Source organism: Protopterus annectens, chromosome 10.part0, assembly GCF_019279795.1.
Source record: "Protopterus annectens isolate FY-2018-M chromosome 10.part0, PAN1.0, whole genome shotgun sequence".
Taxonomy (NCBI): domain Eukaryota; kingdom Metazoa; phylum Chordata; order Ceratodontiformes; family Protopteridae; genus Protopterus; species Protopterus annectens.
In genome coordinates this window covers 463413495-463430994 of record NC_056744.1, presented here as the reverse complement: position 1 = coordinate 463430994, position 17500 = coordinate 463413495, and positions in this window count along the sequence as shown.

Genomic DNA, 17500 nt, shown 5'->3' with positions numbered 1-17500 from the left:
ACTTTCCTTCTGACTTTGTTCCTGCTGCGCTACATGCTCAAAGTGAAAGCTGCCTTATCTTCCTCCTCATCTCTCACATGCCTGTGCAATTAGACCACAAAATGTCTGATTCATCTGCAGGTTCTTGTTGCTGCATTAACTCTATAAAGACTAAATTAGCCAGAATACTTGACTGGATTTCTGCAACTTCCATGCCGATTTCATCAAAAAACCCCACAGAATTATGTCAGACTTTTCCACCCACTAAAATGCTCCCTTCCATCACTGCATATTGTCTGCTCCCAGCTGCCACTGTGCGAGAAATGAAATGTAACAACTCAAGAAATAGATGAAATTCCCTGGCACCCTGGCCAGAAGTCCACTAATCATCATGAATACCACATCTGTTATCCCCTGAAAAGAGGTTGCTGCTCTAGTGGACTAATCCTGTCAGCAAAGCAAAAATAAAGTAAATAGTAGCTTTGGATGGCAGCTATGAATGTGACAAAAACTTCTCTGTAGTCATATAAAGTAATAGCTATTTACTATTATAATGCTAATATCAATCTGAAGGATATAGTGCAGAGAAATAAAGGATTAAGTAAGTACCTCTAGGTAGGCAGTACAAATATAGAAATTTTACAATGACTGTACAGTTTTAGCCAGTGCATTGCATAATTTTGATAGGAAAAAGCATTGCAATATAGCTTAATTTAAGGATGCACCTGGATCAGATAATCTGAATATTTCATGGAGAAAATACTTAATTTATTTGGTTCTCTTGGGTATTAAGATTGCATAGACATTCTGTTGCCACCGTAACTTCAGTACTTACCTCCCTGCAATAGCAGACTGGTGTTTTTCTCCTCTTGGTTAGCAGAAGCAGGTGTGGTAGTTATAAAGGTAATATTACGACGGTTGTAACCTTGTAGATAAAATGCAGTGCCACTTTTTGTTAACAATTCTGTTTCTTGGATAGCCAATGTTAAGGTTAGGTGAACTAGATAGCTACATGAAGCACATTTCTAATGTGGGAGCATTTTAAGGTTGATTTTCTAACTGCTTTTTTGGTAAATATGTAATAGCATATGCCAGTTGCATGGAGCAAAATCTGTGCAGGCACACAAGAAACAAAACGTTCTATTGATGTTCTGCTGTTCTTTGCATAATAGCACTATCCCACCCACCCTACCCCACTCCCACCTTCTTCACGCCTTTTTCCTACTAGTAGAGTGTTACTAATACTGCCAGCCTGCCTAAGTGTGCCACACTGTTCCCATTCTGATAGTATCCACAGAAGATCTGATTATTTTACCTCTGCTGCATTCCATAGTCCCCAGTGGCCAAGAGCAGAGTTTAGTTTTAAACTTTTCATTTAGATGGTCTGCTGTTCATGTCTCACTGAGGCCTTTAGCGGAAAGTGTTAAATAGACACTCATGTTGTGACACTAACTGTTAGTGCGTCACTTGTGGCTTTACTTAATAACTCGTGTTCTGTATACATGTGGTGGCAAGAGGTTTTCTGGCTGGAGACATAAATGTTGAGAGTTAAGGACTAAGAAGTATTGATTGTCTCTATTTTTCTTATTGATTGGAAACTACAACAAATACAATTTCCATCAAGGCAAGTAATTTTTCTTCAGCAATATGGTATGTTTCAGGGAGACTCAGGTAAAAATCTTTTAGGTAACAGGGTTATTTCATTGTTTCTCTTTATTTTGCATTTTTATGAATATTTGTGCAGTATTGACAGTGTGAATTTCATAGTACTGTGACATATCTTAACATCTCAAGTCAGTTATGTTTCAAATGGGCTTGGACATTATCTAAATTCTGTACATTTTTTCACATGATCATTTTTAAAATGCTTTAAGTTTTAGTGTAGTTTAGGTGAAATCTTTTAAGCAAGAGGATTCCTTGACCTCAAATTTCTCAGCAGTAAACATGAAAACCAATAAACAGCCAAACTGGGTCACAAAAATGAGAATAATTATTTGTAGCTTAATAAGAATCGTATGTCTGTGTCATGACTGCTTTATATCCCTCATTGAATATGAGGGAGTACAGGGAAGTCTCCTGTAAAGACGAGTAGACTATAACAGGATACACTGTAACTCTGCTTTCCTGACGACTGTACCCTTATAGAAAATAATGAGTTAATTAATTCTCCCTTTTTTACTTTTTAAGCTACAAAGGGAGAAACCTGCTCCTTTCTTCCTTGTGTTAATAGCAATATTTTTGTTCTTTCCTGTTCTTTTATATAGATTGTTTCTTTAATTATTTAATCAGCATCTATGAAACTCAGCAAATTCCCTCACTGTACTATTTTACCACTCCTTGTATTTCTTTAACAGCATTTTCTAGACTTTTGTATTCCCCCATAAATTTCTTCTTATACTGTGTCACAGTTTAGTCCAGGTGTAATAAAAAGGTATCATAATAAGATGATCTTGCCATACATTATCACGTTTCTGTTTCAGATCTCCATTCCAACTACAATTCTTTAGCTCCCTGGACTCTGAAAATTCAGATTAGAATGCTCAGCAAATGTAGTCCAAATGGCTATATGGGCTGAAAAAGGTGAAATGTTACACCTTCCCTGCAAGTCTTTCAAAGAATAATAAAATAAAATATAATCAAAATCTGTTTTGATATTACCCCTAAAATATGTACAATTCTTCTACTTTCCTACCTGTAAGCCTTTATACCTTAATAATTTCTTGTATTTTACTGTATCTTGTGACACTTTCCTTCCATCTTCTGCAGGTTGCTGTTCAATCATAATGTATATATTTACCAAAACATAAGGCAAAATTTGCTAAAACAATTCTACTCTTTTCACATTAGTATTTGCAAAAATGAGAAATGATCTTATAGAAAACATTCAAACCTAAATCTGATGCTGCTGTCCTCCCTACCTTAATAACAATCATATCTGATAACTTTGTATTACCATTATTAAAAAAACACACTGCCAAACCAGAACACTGATCTAAACCAAAACAGATAAAAAACTCAGTACCTCATGCCACCTCAGGCTTCTTACTTTGATCTGTATAAAAATGCCAACACCTAACAAACACACTACATCCAAAATTGCCTCATTATGCCATTTACTTATATGTATAATCTAACACCAATAATCACACTATTTACTTTAAAAAAATTATTGAAAAAGTATTCCTTGCCTTTCTTTCTTTTATGGCCAGACCTCTTATCTTGCACTTCTTGCCCCTGACTCTACTTCCAATAGACCCTTAACCTTTAACTGCCCTTAATCCTATTTAATGTTTATAATCTAACTCCTCTGATTGTGATAAATTGCATATATTTACTGTCCAACCACATGGCCATTGTTATCTATCTTCTTCTCTGTATGTCCACCCTTTCTTCTTCACTGCCTCAAACAAACTTGTTCCTCTCCTTCACTCTCTTTCTGAGTAACTAACTCAGTATTGTACTGTTCAACCTATGTACAGTCCATCCAAAAAATAGGCATCTTTTTTTTACATTTCCTACATGACATTATACGATTTCTATAGTATGTCCTACTTCTCCAAACAGTTGACATTTACACTTATCACACATATTAACTAGATGTTTGTCAGAGCCACACCCACACACACACACACACACACACACACACACACACACACACACACACACACACACACACACACACAAAACATGTCATGGTTAGCCCACAGTAAGTAAGACTTCCTTTAGTAACATAAACATTCAATATGTTTGCAAATGCTTTATAGCATTACTTTTAACTGATAATATCATAGCACATTCACATCCCTCACATTTCAATTACAATAGCTTTTATGACATTTACAGTATCACATAAAATCAAGTAATTTCCTTCTCTATTAAATCAGTTCTGAATTATATATTTAGTCTTTTATTGAGTAAAAAATTCTGAGCAGATTTAATATTACCTCAGCAAGACTTCTCATTACTTTTCTAATCTTTTTGCAAGAATCTTGAATGAAATGCCACAAAAAGTTTATTTTCCAAGGTAAATAAAAGACCTGACATCAGAAGTCCTGAAACCCATCAGGATTATAGTGTTTTTCAAGACAAAATAGCTATCAATAGACTTATCATGCCAACTTTTAGGTCTTACAATATGTCTAGAGTTACTTCATCTTCTTACAAACTCTATGTTGTCTGCTGCCAAAACAGCTGTAAAAGATGTTTGTGGTCACTTCAGAACAGCTGGAGTACTGCTAAGGTCTACAGCACAAACTTCCAACACAATTGCAGGAGAAACCTCAGCAAGACTTTCCTTCTGACTTTGTTCCTGCTGCGCTACATGCTCAAAGTGAAAGCTGCCTTATCTTCCTCCTCATCTCTCACATGCCTGTGCAATTAGACCACAAAATGTCTGATTCATCTGCAGGTTCTTGTTGCTGCATTAACTCTATAAAGACTAAATTAGCCAGAATACTTGACTGGATTTCTGTAACTTCCATGCCGATTTCATCAAAAAACTCCACAGAATTATGTCAGACTTTTCCATCCACTAAAATGCTCCCTTCCATCACTGCATATTGTCTGTGCTCCCAGCTGCCAATGTATGAGAAATGGATAACAACTCAAGAAACAGATGAAATTCCCTGGCACCCTGGCCAGAAGTCCACTAATCATCATGAATACCACATCTGTTATCCCCTGAAAAGAGGTTGCTGCTCTACTGGACTAATCCTGTCAGCAAAGCAAAAATAAAGTAAATAGTAGCTTTGGATGGCAGCTATGAATGTGACAAAAACTTCTCTGCAGTCATATAAAGTAATAGATATTTACTATTATAATGCTAATATCAGTCTGAAGGATATAGTGCAGAGAAATAAAGGATTAAGTAAGTACCTCTAGGTAGGCAGTACAAATATAAAAATTTTACAATGACTGTACAGTTTTTGCCAGTGCATTGCATAATTTTGATAGGAAAAAGCATTGCAATATAGCTTAATTTAAGGATGCACCTGGATCAGATAATCTGAATATTTCATGGAGAAAATACTTAATTTATTTGATTCTCTTGGGTATTAAGATTGCATAGGCATTCTGTTGCCACCGTAACTTCAGTACTTACCTCCCTGCAATAGCAGACTGGTGTTTTTCTCCTCTTGGTTAGCAGAAGCAGGTGTGGTAGTTATAAAGGTAATATTACGACGGTTGTAACCTTGTAGATAAAATGCAGTGCCACTTTTTGTTAACAATTCTGTTTCTTGGATAGCCAGTGTTAAGGTTAGGTGAACTAGATAGCTACATGAAGCACATTTCTAATGTGGGAGCATTTTAAGGTTGATTTTCTAACTGCTTTTTTGGTAAATATGTAATAGCATATGCCAGTTGCATGGAGCAAAATCTGTGCAAGCACACAAGAAACAAAACGTTCTATTGATGTTCTGCTGTTCTTTGCATAATAGCACTATCCCACCCACCCTACCCCACTCCCACCTTCTTCACGCCTTTTTCCTACTAGTAGAGTGTTACTAATACTGCCAGCCTGCCTAAGTGCGCCACACTGTTCCCATTCTGATAGTATCCACAGAAGATCTGATTCTTTTACCTCTGCTGCATTCCATAGTCCCCAGTGGCCAAGAGCAGAGTTTAGTTTTAAACTTTTCATTTAGATGGTCTGCTGTTCATGTCCCACTGAGGCCTTTAGCGGAAAGTGTTAAATAGACACTCATGTCGTGACACTAACTGTTAGTGCGGCACTTGTGGCTTTACTTAATAATTCGTGTTCTGTATACATGTGGTGGCAAGAGGTTTTCTGGCTGGAGACATAAATGTTGAGAGTTAAGGACTAAGAAGTATTGATTGTCTCTACTTTTCTTATTGATTGGAAACTACAACAAATACAATTTCCATCAAGGCAAGTAATTTTTCTTCAGCAATATGGTATGTTTCAGGGAGACTCAGGTAAAAATCTTTTAGGTAACAGGGTTATTTCATTGTTTCTCTTTATTTTGCATTTTTATGAATATTTGTGCAGTATTGACAGTGTGAATTTCATATCTTAACATCTCAAGGCAGTTATGTTTCAAATGGGCTTGGACATTATCTAAATTCTGTACATTTTTTCACATGATCATTTTTAAAATGCTTTAAGTTTTAGTGTAGTTTAGGTGAAATCTTTTAAGCAAGAGGAGGATTATAACTATTTAGTGTGGTGATTAAGGAACACAGTATCACCTTGAGGCTGCATGTTTCAGATGTATTTGATTTGTATTTATATTAGATATATAGAACATCCCCCAAGACATTAAATGCAACGTAAATGGAAAAGAGCTTGGAAAATGTAGCCATAGAATACTCTCACTATATATATATATATATATATATATATATATATATATATATATATATATGTTCTAAAGAGATACATTAGAGCTTGGAAAATGTAGCCATAGAATGCTCTCACTATATATACATATATATATATATATATACATATATATATATACTATATATATATATATATATATATATATATATATATATATATATATATATATATATGTATATGGGTTCCATACACTAGATCGAATATTCACTAATTCGAAATAGTGCATAGAATGCTCACTGCAGCGAAAGTGCACTTAATCGAAAGTGCACTTATGTGAAGTTCAGTACAACGAACGGGTGTTGTACTGAACTTCCGTGCAGTACTCATGGACCTTATGGTTAGGGCACGGGTAATAGTAAGCAGGCTATCCACTTACCATGACCTGTGCCCTAACCCTAAGGTCTGTGACGACTACAGCGCAGTGAAGGACATAGCAATATCCTCCACTATGGTGTGATAGTCATGAACCTTAGAGTTAGGGCATGGGTTAGGGTATGGGGATAGCTTTACTAATTATCCCCTTACCCTAACCCGTGCCCTAACCATAAGGTCTGTGACTGTCGCACCATAGTGGAGGACATAGCTTGTTTTTTATGTCCTCCACTGTGCTGTGGTGTGTTCGGTGAAGTGCACTTACAAAAAAGTTCACTTTCGTTAAAGTGAACTTTCGCAGAAGTGAGGCTTCCTATTACAAGTTCGAAATAATGAACTTTCGTTCTTGTAGTAGGAATCCATATATCTATCTATATATATATATATATATATATATATATATATATATATGTTACTAAAGAGATACACAAATAATGTCAGTTTACTGACTTGAAATATTTTAAATTTGTCTCTCACTTTTACCTGCTTTGAATTTAATGTGTGTGTGTCTCCTGCTCCTTCTACAAGCAGTGGTCCATTGGATATTTTCATTGATTTTGACTTTTAATACTGGTAGTATCTGAATATTCAGACTAAAGTTTTTTGGTTGATGCTCATTTTTCCTAAAACTTGTATTCCTCTGTCATATCTCGTAATCATATTGGGAGCAAGAAGGATTAAGTTACATGGCATGCAGAAGTTATGCTAATGAAGTGTCCAGATTTTTGAGTGGATTACCTAAGTTTCAAGTGCCTTTCTCCCTATTTTTGATGCCTACTACAGGATAAAAGGTATGGGAAAAACTGCTTAACATCCCTTGTTTAAAAGTGCTGATAATGTAGAAAGAAGCCCTGTCTGAGGCATATGAAATCACATAGACAGCTGCTGAGCCATTAAAACACTTAAGTAATATGAGGAGAATACACAGGAGATATTCTGCACATGCTCATGTTTCTGCTGTTATAGTATGCTTGCATCAATTGTGAAGATCACCATAACAGATAGCAGAAGTTTTCAAACAACATGCGACTTAGGAATAATGCAAAATCTTGCAAGTTAAATGCAAATAGCTCGAAATAAACAATACTCAAACAGCTGTTGGATTATGCAGTTACATTGTTTTGCTAGCAGTATGCTTCAGATTGTTTAGTATTCTAAACATGTAGGTTCATAGGAGGTTAATACGCTAATGGCCCTAGGGCCTTTACAAGCCTAGCCATCTTATACCCATGTTCCCTAATTGACCATGGTTAGATGGTCTTTATTTGCAGTGTGAGTCTATGATCAGCACAGACTGCCCCTATCCATGAGGGACATAAGTGCCACCCCTGGAGTGAATTTATGGTCTCCCATCCAGTTGTCTAGGTTGTTCTTAAGCAAGGTCATTGAGGAGCTCTTTTTCATGTGAATTGGGAGTTTATTCGAGAGGAGTGGCAATCTCTGGGAGACATATCTGTCTCTCCAGCAAGTTCTGTTGATGTCAGAGGATAGGTTGAGATCACTGGAGTGAGTGACTCTTGTTCCATTTGATTTGTGGACATGCATTTGCATTAGCGCAGGGTCAGAGACTGCTCTGTAGGCCAGGCACAAATCACCGCACAAGTGTCAGCAGCCTGTAGGATACAGAGTACAGTGACAGAGCTTTCAATCTTTCCATGTAGGTCATGTTTTGAAGGCCCTGAATTTTCTTGGTGAGAAACCTCTGTGGTCTCGCCAGTTCCTGCAGGTGTCTAGTGAGGTACATGTAAAAGGGAGCATTGTACTCCATTAGTGTTCTGACGAAGGTCAAGTACAGAGAAGTCATAACATCCTTTGTCTTGGATGACTTGTGCAGTGTAGAAGGCTTTCCTTACCACTATGGACACGTGGTAATCAAAGCTTAGGTTGTTATCAACCTGTGTTCCCAAATCTTGCACCACCAGGTTTAAGCTTAGGGGGGTGCTGTCACTATTACAGTTTGTAGGGACTCCATCTTTGTCAAAGGGGTTAATAATGCACTTTTTGAGTTTAGTTGTAGTATGTGGCTTTATCACCAATTACTTGCATGTTTTAGCCCCTTTGGTAATATGTTAACATCTTTTGAACTACTTGAACAACATTACAATCCCCAACATAAGTCACCCCACCTCAGCCTCACTTCTAACATTCATTAACTACCCATTAGTCATCTCACCCTCACTCTTTAATCACACCACCTATGACCTACACCCCTACAAACTTCTCTATTATCAAAGCAAATCCAGGGTATCCCCACAATGTGACTTAGCCTTCTCCAAATACCTACATACCATTATAAACATTGCCTCTCACCTGCTATGCAGTGGTGATATCAACCCCAACCCAGGTCCAATAACAAGTCGTACAAATCACTAGAATCATCCTAGAACCAATATTAGCCTACTTAAGAGAAAATCCAATATTCTAATAATAAATCATAACATAAAAAGCATCCTTAACAAAACCACTGAGCTCCATGCAACCATAGCATTATACTTACCTGACATCATCTTCCTCACACAACCATAGCATTATACTTACCTGACATCATCTTCCTCATAGAAACATGGCTTAAACCACACATTAAAAATGAAGAAGTACTTCCTCCTGGTTATAGCATACTACGAAAAGACCGTACAGCTAAAAGAGGAGGTGAAATCGCTATCCTATATCACAACAACATCAATGTTGAACTATTTAACATAGAAATCCCTGCATTTAAAAATTCAGAGATCCTACTTGCTAAGGTAAGACTAAATACACAAAAACAGCTAAATATTTTGGGATCATATATCCCTCCGGGAGATAACATCAAAACCTTAGAATCTCTTCTCCAATGGACATCAGAAACCCTTCCCCATGAAACCATTATACTAGGCGATTTCAATATTGATTGGACCTCACTTAAATCACCCCACACAAATAAAAACTTGTACGCTATGCCAAAGTCCTGGTGAAGCTCCAAAGTACAAGCAATTCCAAACAAAAAGCAACAGGACACTGCTGTGTATATAAAACGTATTAAAATTTAATCCAAATACAACAGATAAGACAGTAGGTAAGCGCTTTCGGGTTACACCCTTCATCAGACAAAGACACATAATTCAAACTGCTTTTTAAAAAATAAAACAACCAATAGCATCTAATGAAAAACCCGCCTATTTTGGAGGGTGGGTTTAACTGGAATGACATCATTTAGTCCTGGTTCCCTATGTGCCATGAACTCAATGATCCACCTTGATTCAGCCAAAGCTGTCTGATGTTTCACATCACCCCCCCTATTGTTTGTTCTGATGTTAACAATACTCCTAAATTTAAAACTGTGTGTAGGATTTCCATTGATGTGCCTATATAGTGCATTACTTAGGTCACTGTTCCTAATACTACTTAAATGCTGCAGGATTCTAACCTTAAACATGTTGTTTGTCATCCCTACATAAAAACAGGAACATTTGACACATTCAGCTAGGTACACTATATTGGTGAGAGACCTGATCAAATATTTCTCAGATAGTAATTTTACTAGATACTATAATTTAACCATAGTACAGCAGATGGCTTTACAATGTCTGATGAACAATAAAGATCTAACCATTAAAGGGGCTGATAAGGGAGGTGCGGTGGTCGTTTTAGACACTGCATGGTATAATAAGAAGGTGGAAAATATGCTAATGGTTGATGATACCTACACAGAAATTAATCCCCTAGGTGTCAGATTGGTTATTGATAAGGTGCATCAGCGACTAGGATCTTTACTCAATGATATGAGGATCACACCAGACACATATGAGTTTTTACGGGTGGATAAACCAATCACACCTGTATTTAAGGCCTTGCCCAAAATACACAAATCCTTAAGTGACCCACCCCTGCGACCTATAGTGTCAGGCAGGGGATGGGTCACAGAGAATATTTCGATATGGCTGGAAGTCAGTCTCAAGCCGTATATGGAAAAGGTGGATACAGGACATTTTCTGAGACTCTTGGGAGATGTCATTAGACCTAATGGAGTTAATGGACTGTTAATGGTTACATTGGATGTTAACAGTTTATTTACTGTTATCCCTAATGAATATGGTATAACAGCAGTGGGCGAGCTTCTTATAAGACAGGGTGTGGACACATATAAAATCGAGTTAGTGAAGGATTTGCTGAGACTTGTCCTGGAAAATAATGTGTTCTTAGGAGCAGGTTCGCTCTATAGACAAGCACAGGGGGTAGCCATGGGCACCCCCTGTGCAAATACCTATGCCAACCTGGTTCTTTCCAACTGGGAATCATCCACAATTTTAGATAACCAAGCATGGAAGGGATACATAAGTATGTATACCCGTTTTGTGGATGATATTTTTATTCTGTGGAATGGAGATTATAACTCATTTAATTGTTTTCTTTCATATATTCATACTACTACCGCATTTTTGAAATTTACTGCCAAAACATCCTATACCTGTATAGAGTTTTTGGATGTTTGTGTGGAACAGACACAGGAAGGTTTTGTTTCCAGTTTATATAGGAAAGAGTGTTGGCAAAACACCTTGCTATTGTATGACAGCATGCACCCCCGGCACGTATTCCCCAATATTGTGAAAGGGCAGGTCAGTCGTATATCTAGGGTGAGTGCAGTGGACACACAATTCGATGAAGAATTGGATAAACTTGACAAATGTTTTAAGGATAGAGGTTATAATGAAAGACTGGTACATCGTGTCTTTGATGACAGTGTTAAACTTAGACTGACCAAATACAAGCCCTGGTTAAGAAGAATACATGGAGGTGAATCAAAGAATGATGATAATGTATGTATGCAAATGGGTCCTAAATTGTTATTCACCTATGGTAGCAATATAAATGACATCAATAGGATTGTACAAGACAACTGGAATATTTTAACTAGTGACATAGGACTAAGAGGCATTGTTGATCATAGCCCTAGATTCCGCTACAGGAGAAATAGGAACCTTAAGGACTTATTGTGCAAAGAAAGAATGAATGGCCAAGATGGGTCCCTTAAGATCACTGCAGGGACAGTTCCCTGTGGGGTATGTAAGGCCTGTATTTACATAAATAAGGAGACTATATTCATACACCCAATAACTAGGAAAGTGTTTCATTTAAAAGGCAAGGCAACATGCAGGACCACCAATATAGTGTACCTAGCTGAATGTGTCATATGTTCCTGTTTTTTATGTAGGGATGACAAACAACATGTTTAAGGTTAGAATCCTGCAGCATTTAAGTAGTATTAGGAACAGTGACCTAAGTAATGCACTATATAGGCACATCAATTGAAATCCTACACACAGTTTTAAATTTAGGAGTATTGTTAACATCAGAACAAACAATAGGGGGGGTGATGTGAAACATCAGACAGCTTTGGCTGAATCAAGGTGGATCATTGAGTTCATGGCACATAGGGAACCAGGACTAAATGATGTCATTCCAGTTAAACCCACCCTCCAAAATAGGCGGGTTTTTCATTAGATGCTATTGGTTGTTTTATTTTTTAAAAAGCAGTTTGAATTATGTGTCTTTGTCTGATGAAGGGTGTAACCCGAAAGCGCTTACCTACTGTCTTATCTGTTGTATTTGGATTAAATTTTAATACGTTTTATATACACAGCAGTGTCCTGTTGCTTTTTGTTTGGAATTAAATCACCCCACCCCTCAAATCATATTAACCTTTATGGATTCTCACAGCTTATACAAACCCCTATTAGGGTAGACAAAACCTAAAAAAGCATCGATACTAGACTGGATTCTCACCAATCATCCATCTTTCACCCATAATTTTGTACACTACCTGACACTCTAAGCGACCAGCTTCCAGCCTTCTTCATCAGAGACCAAACTAAACTCACAAGAACTAGCTCTCTTAAGCACATCGGCTACACTGAAAACTTCAGGGCTGATTACCTTAATACAGCCCTTAAACACTCTAACTGGTCCCCTCTTTTAACACTTCCTTTAGATGAAGCAGTTGAGTATTTTAACACTATCTTCTAAGGCCTTCTCATCCAACTTGCTCCATCAAGACAGATCCGCACTAAAACCATCTATGCCCCATGGCTTACCAAGAGCACTAGGCAGCTTATCAAACAAAGTGACAAAGCATGAGACACCTGGCGCAAAAGCAAAACTACTCCTAATAGGCAAACATTCTTGCAGTTGAGAAACACTGTAAAAAAAACAAATCAGACTAGACAAACAAAAATACTATAGTGAAATTCAAACTAAGCATACCAATCCACAAAAGTTCTGGGCCGCTACAAACAGTATTCTCCAAAAAGGTAAATCACCAATTCCTCATCCAAACATAGACACTACCTCTATAAACAGAGCCACCTAATTCAATGAGTTCTTTACCAACTCTATATTAAAGCTGTCAACAGACCCACACCCCTCAACCCCCACTATACTATATAACCCATCAAATAACACTAATTCGTTCACCCTTCAACCTGTACCAACTTACACCATCTATAGACACCTAACCAAACCTATACCCACCACCTTAGCAGTACACAAACTACCTGCCAAATTCCTATAAATAGCCACCAAAGCCATTTCCTACCCAGTCTCTATAATCACTAACAGATAAATCTCAGAACAAAAGGTGCCACTTCTCTGGAATATCTTCTACATTATACCAATACATAAAGGGGGGCAACTCCACTGACCTAACAAACAACCGACCTATAGCTATACTTTCCCCACTGGCTAAAATACTGGAAAAATGTATCCACAGCCAGGTCCTAACACATCTCCTCTCCAACAATCTTCTTGCTGAAACTCAACACATGTTCCGCCCCAGCCATAGCACTACCACGGCACTCATCCATTTTAGTAACCTAGTAAATATGCAGTGCAACAACAGCCAACTAGTGTCTGCAGTTTTCCTTAACTTATCAAAGGCATTTGATACAATCTCTCATACAAAACTAATGACATCACTCTCAGAATTAAAACTAACTACCCCCACTCTATTATGGTTTCAAGACTATCTCTCCCAACTCCAACAGGCTGTTCAGTGGAAAAACTCCCTTTTCCCCCTACTTCCTGTAAAACTAGGAGTACCCCAAGGATCAGTCCTAGGACCCCTACTTTTCACTATATTTACAAATAATCTTCACATTGGGCCCCTCTAGCAAATCTGGTTCAATACACTGATGACTCCACCTTAATATGCTCTGCCCCCACACTCTAAAAACTTCATATCAAGACCCAAGAAGCCTTTACATCCATCAAAACCTGGCTAACAAACTCCCAGCTAATACTAAATCCTAAAAAGACCCAACTTATGCTCTTCATCCTCCCAAAGCAGCAGCACCTACTCCCCCATTCTCTATTTCTGCATAAGATATTACCCCTATCTCCCCATCACACAAACCAAATTACTAGGGGGTCATTACTGACAATAATATGAAATTTCACAAACACATAGCTCATACAATAAACAAAATTAACAAAAAAACAGATACTCTTTACAGATGTAAAAACTTCCTAACCAACAGCAGTAAAGTTGCCCTAGCTTGTACCCATCATCTCTCTACCTTACTGTATGCTTCTCCTGTCCTAATTAATCTAAACAAGAGCGATTTAAACAAGCTATCAGTATGCTACAAGAAAATAGCAAAATTCACTACAAACTCCTCCTACCGCACTCACCACTGCCAGACTAAAACAGCTTTCCTGGCTGGAACTCCCTAACACCTTATCTCTAAATCAACTTCTTCTAGCTCACTAAATACTGTACCAACCTGACAAAACTCCAGCCTTACAAGACCTGATCACCCTCTACTCCAATAACCAAGAACTTAGATCCACTAACAAGGCACAAATCGCAATCTCCAAAAACATTACAGCTCTGGTGACTCCCTGTATTCTAGCAACATTGCCAAGACTTGGAACTCCCTACCACTACAAATCAGGTTACAACCTAACAAAACCATCTTCAAAAAGCAGCTTATTTCCCACCTAAACAACTCCTGGACATGCAACTGCCTAGCACCTGGCTGACATATTCTAACTCCTTTCCCCTACCCACTACACAACCTCTTTAAAACTCCCACAGATGCACTATATATTATCACACATTACTTGTAACTGCCTAGCACCTGGATGACATATTCTAACTCCTTTCCCCTACCCACTATCCAAACTCTTTAAAACTCCCACAGATGCACTATATATTATCACACGTTACTTGTAACTGCCTAGCACCTGGCTGACATATTCTAACTCCTTTCCCCTACCCACTATCCAACCTCTTTAAAACTCCCACAGATGCACCATATATTGTCACACGTTACATGTAACTGCCTAGCACCTGGCTGACATATTCTAACTCCTTTCCCCTACCCACTATCCAACCTCCTTAAAACTCCCACAAATGCACTAAGTATTATCACATGTTACTTACCAACTCAGTGCCGCCTACTCCCCACTGTCCCATCTATACCCACTAACTCTCCCCTAGACTAAGTTGAAAAGCTTTCCCTTAAAATGTCAATGCACCTCATATGAACTTGCCTATATTCACTTCCTTTTTAGTTTTTCCTTTCTTGTCTTATCTTCAGTACATCTTCAAGATTATCCTACTAAACATACTGTATGAACAACCATTATATGTTACTACCTGCTATACTTTTAATTGTATGTCTAAATCTCTATGCTTATGGAAATATCTTATGCAATCATATGTTATTATCTGCTATATTTTTATAAGTGAATGTGTAAACCACAATGCTCATGTAAATGCCTTATATATGGTATGTTAGCAATTGTTCTGGAGCTTTTCTCCATGGGCCACCACTGAAAATGGACAGCTCTGTCCAGTCAGACCTCCCCAGTAAACAAATGTAAAATAAAATAAATTTTGGGGTCTCATGATTGTGCCCAGTTTGCAATCATCAGTGAACCTGGCAAGCCATAAGCCATCTATTTTCACCTGGACTTCCTAGAAATAGATTCTAAACAGTAGAGGGCTGAGCATAGATCCTTCTGGTACACCACTGGTAATTTGACAGTATGCATTCTGTCGGTGAGCCAGTTGGCTACACTTCTATTGACGTATGGGTTAATCCCCAGTTGAGAGAGTTTCTCAATGATATCTGAGTGGGGGATTGCGATGAAAGCCTTGGTCAAGACAAGATAGGCGATATGTACTGTTTTGCCTTCATCGAGGGCTTTGGTGACATTCTCAAAGAAGTACACAAGATTTAATAAGCATGATTTACATTTAATGAAGCCAAACTGGGTCAGGTCAAGAGTTTGAAGGTCGCCTATGTCCTTGTTGATAAGGTCCATAATGATTCTTTCCATGGCCTTGTGGATAACTCTAATTAGGCTTATGGGTTTATAGTTCCCAGGGTCAGTTGATGCACCCCCCCCTTTGTGAAAGGGGATTACTGTTGCTGTTCTCCACTTTGCTGGAGCAAAGCCAATGCTCAGGCTGTCGTTAAAGAGAGTGCCAAGTGGTTCTGCTAGGTCTTGTTACAGTATAGGCCGAAAATAAAAAAAAGTATGTACACAGGTAGCTCTATATTAACATAATACAGTGTTGAGGGTTCTTCGATTATAATCTGACAGAAATGGCAATTCATCTGAATTGCAAACACTGTCTGTGATACTATATAATTGTAAAGGGTATGGATCACATCCTATTGCTATGGACACTTCCTAGATCTTATAACTTCCTAGATTTTATAACTACTATTGCCAATACAAGAAGAGGAAAAATCAAGTATAGACATAAGGTAAAGACGGCAGAAGATGTAGGGTTTAATAAATTAAAAAGACTGGAAAAGCAGTTCATGCCTTCAAATAGAAGATAGAAGCAGACAAATAAAGCCTTAATATGGCATAAAGCAAATGCTAAATATATATAATGCGGTTTGTGGCTATTATTTATCAAACACGGGCATAGAAATAAGTTAATGTAATACTATATTTAAGGCATTTAAGGACAATCCATGTAGAATGATTATAACCTAACACAGTATAGACAAAGCAACAAGATACCCTTCAAGAAGAAATAAATAACAGTGGAAAGCTATGCCAGATACAAACCTTGAAAGATAAACCATCATTTGAATAAAGATATGTAACAACACATACCTACACCACTAACATCAACCAGCTTTGAATTCAAACAATTTCTCAAGTACTACTTTGGTATCATTTATACCATTAAATTCAAATTTACTGTTATTCCTTATGAAAATTAAATTTCCTAGAAAACACATCTGGAATGCTATTTTTTTTTAGTCACTTACAGTAAGGATCTACTTTCCTTCTTTTAATGGTAGATTTTGGGAGAAGGTTAAGTGTGTTGCCTTTGCAAATGAAGTCAAACTTTACGATTTTTTAACCAGCTTTTGATACTCTAATAAATAAGTAATGTGATTCATTTCATGCCATACAAATGACATTTTAATAGATGGCATCTTCTGCTAACTTGAACTTTTGCTCCTTATATGAGAGGATAAAGAACAGATGTGGTTTTGAGGAAAAGCAGTTTTAATGCATGTCTCAGTCACTGAGTCTGATGTGCTGTCATCTAACAGTCTCACTAGGCAGTCCCATTGAAATACAGAAAGATTTTACTTACAGCACAGAGTAATCTGCAAACCAGTGAGTGAAAACGTCTGGCATCATCAAGGATTTCACAGACAAATGTAAAAATTACACACACGCCCGCACACACACAGACACACACACACCAAACACACACACACACAGACACACACAGACACACACACACACACACACACACACACACAGACA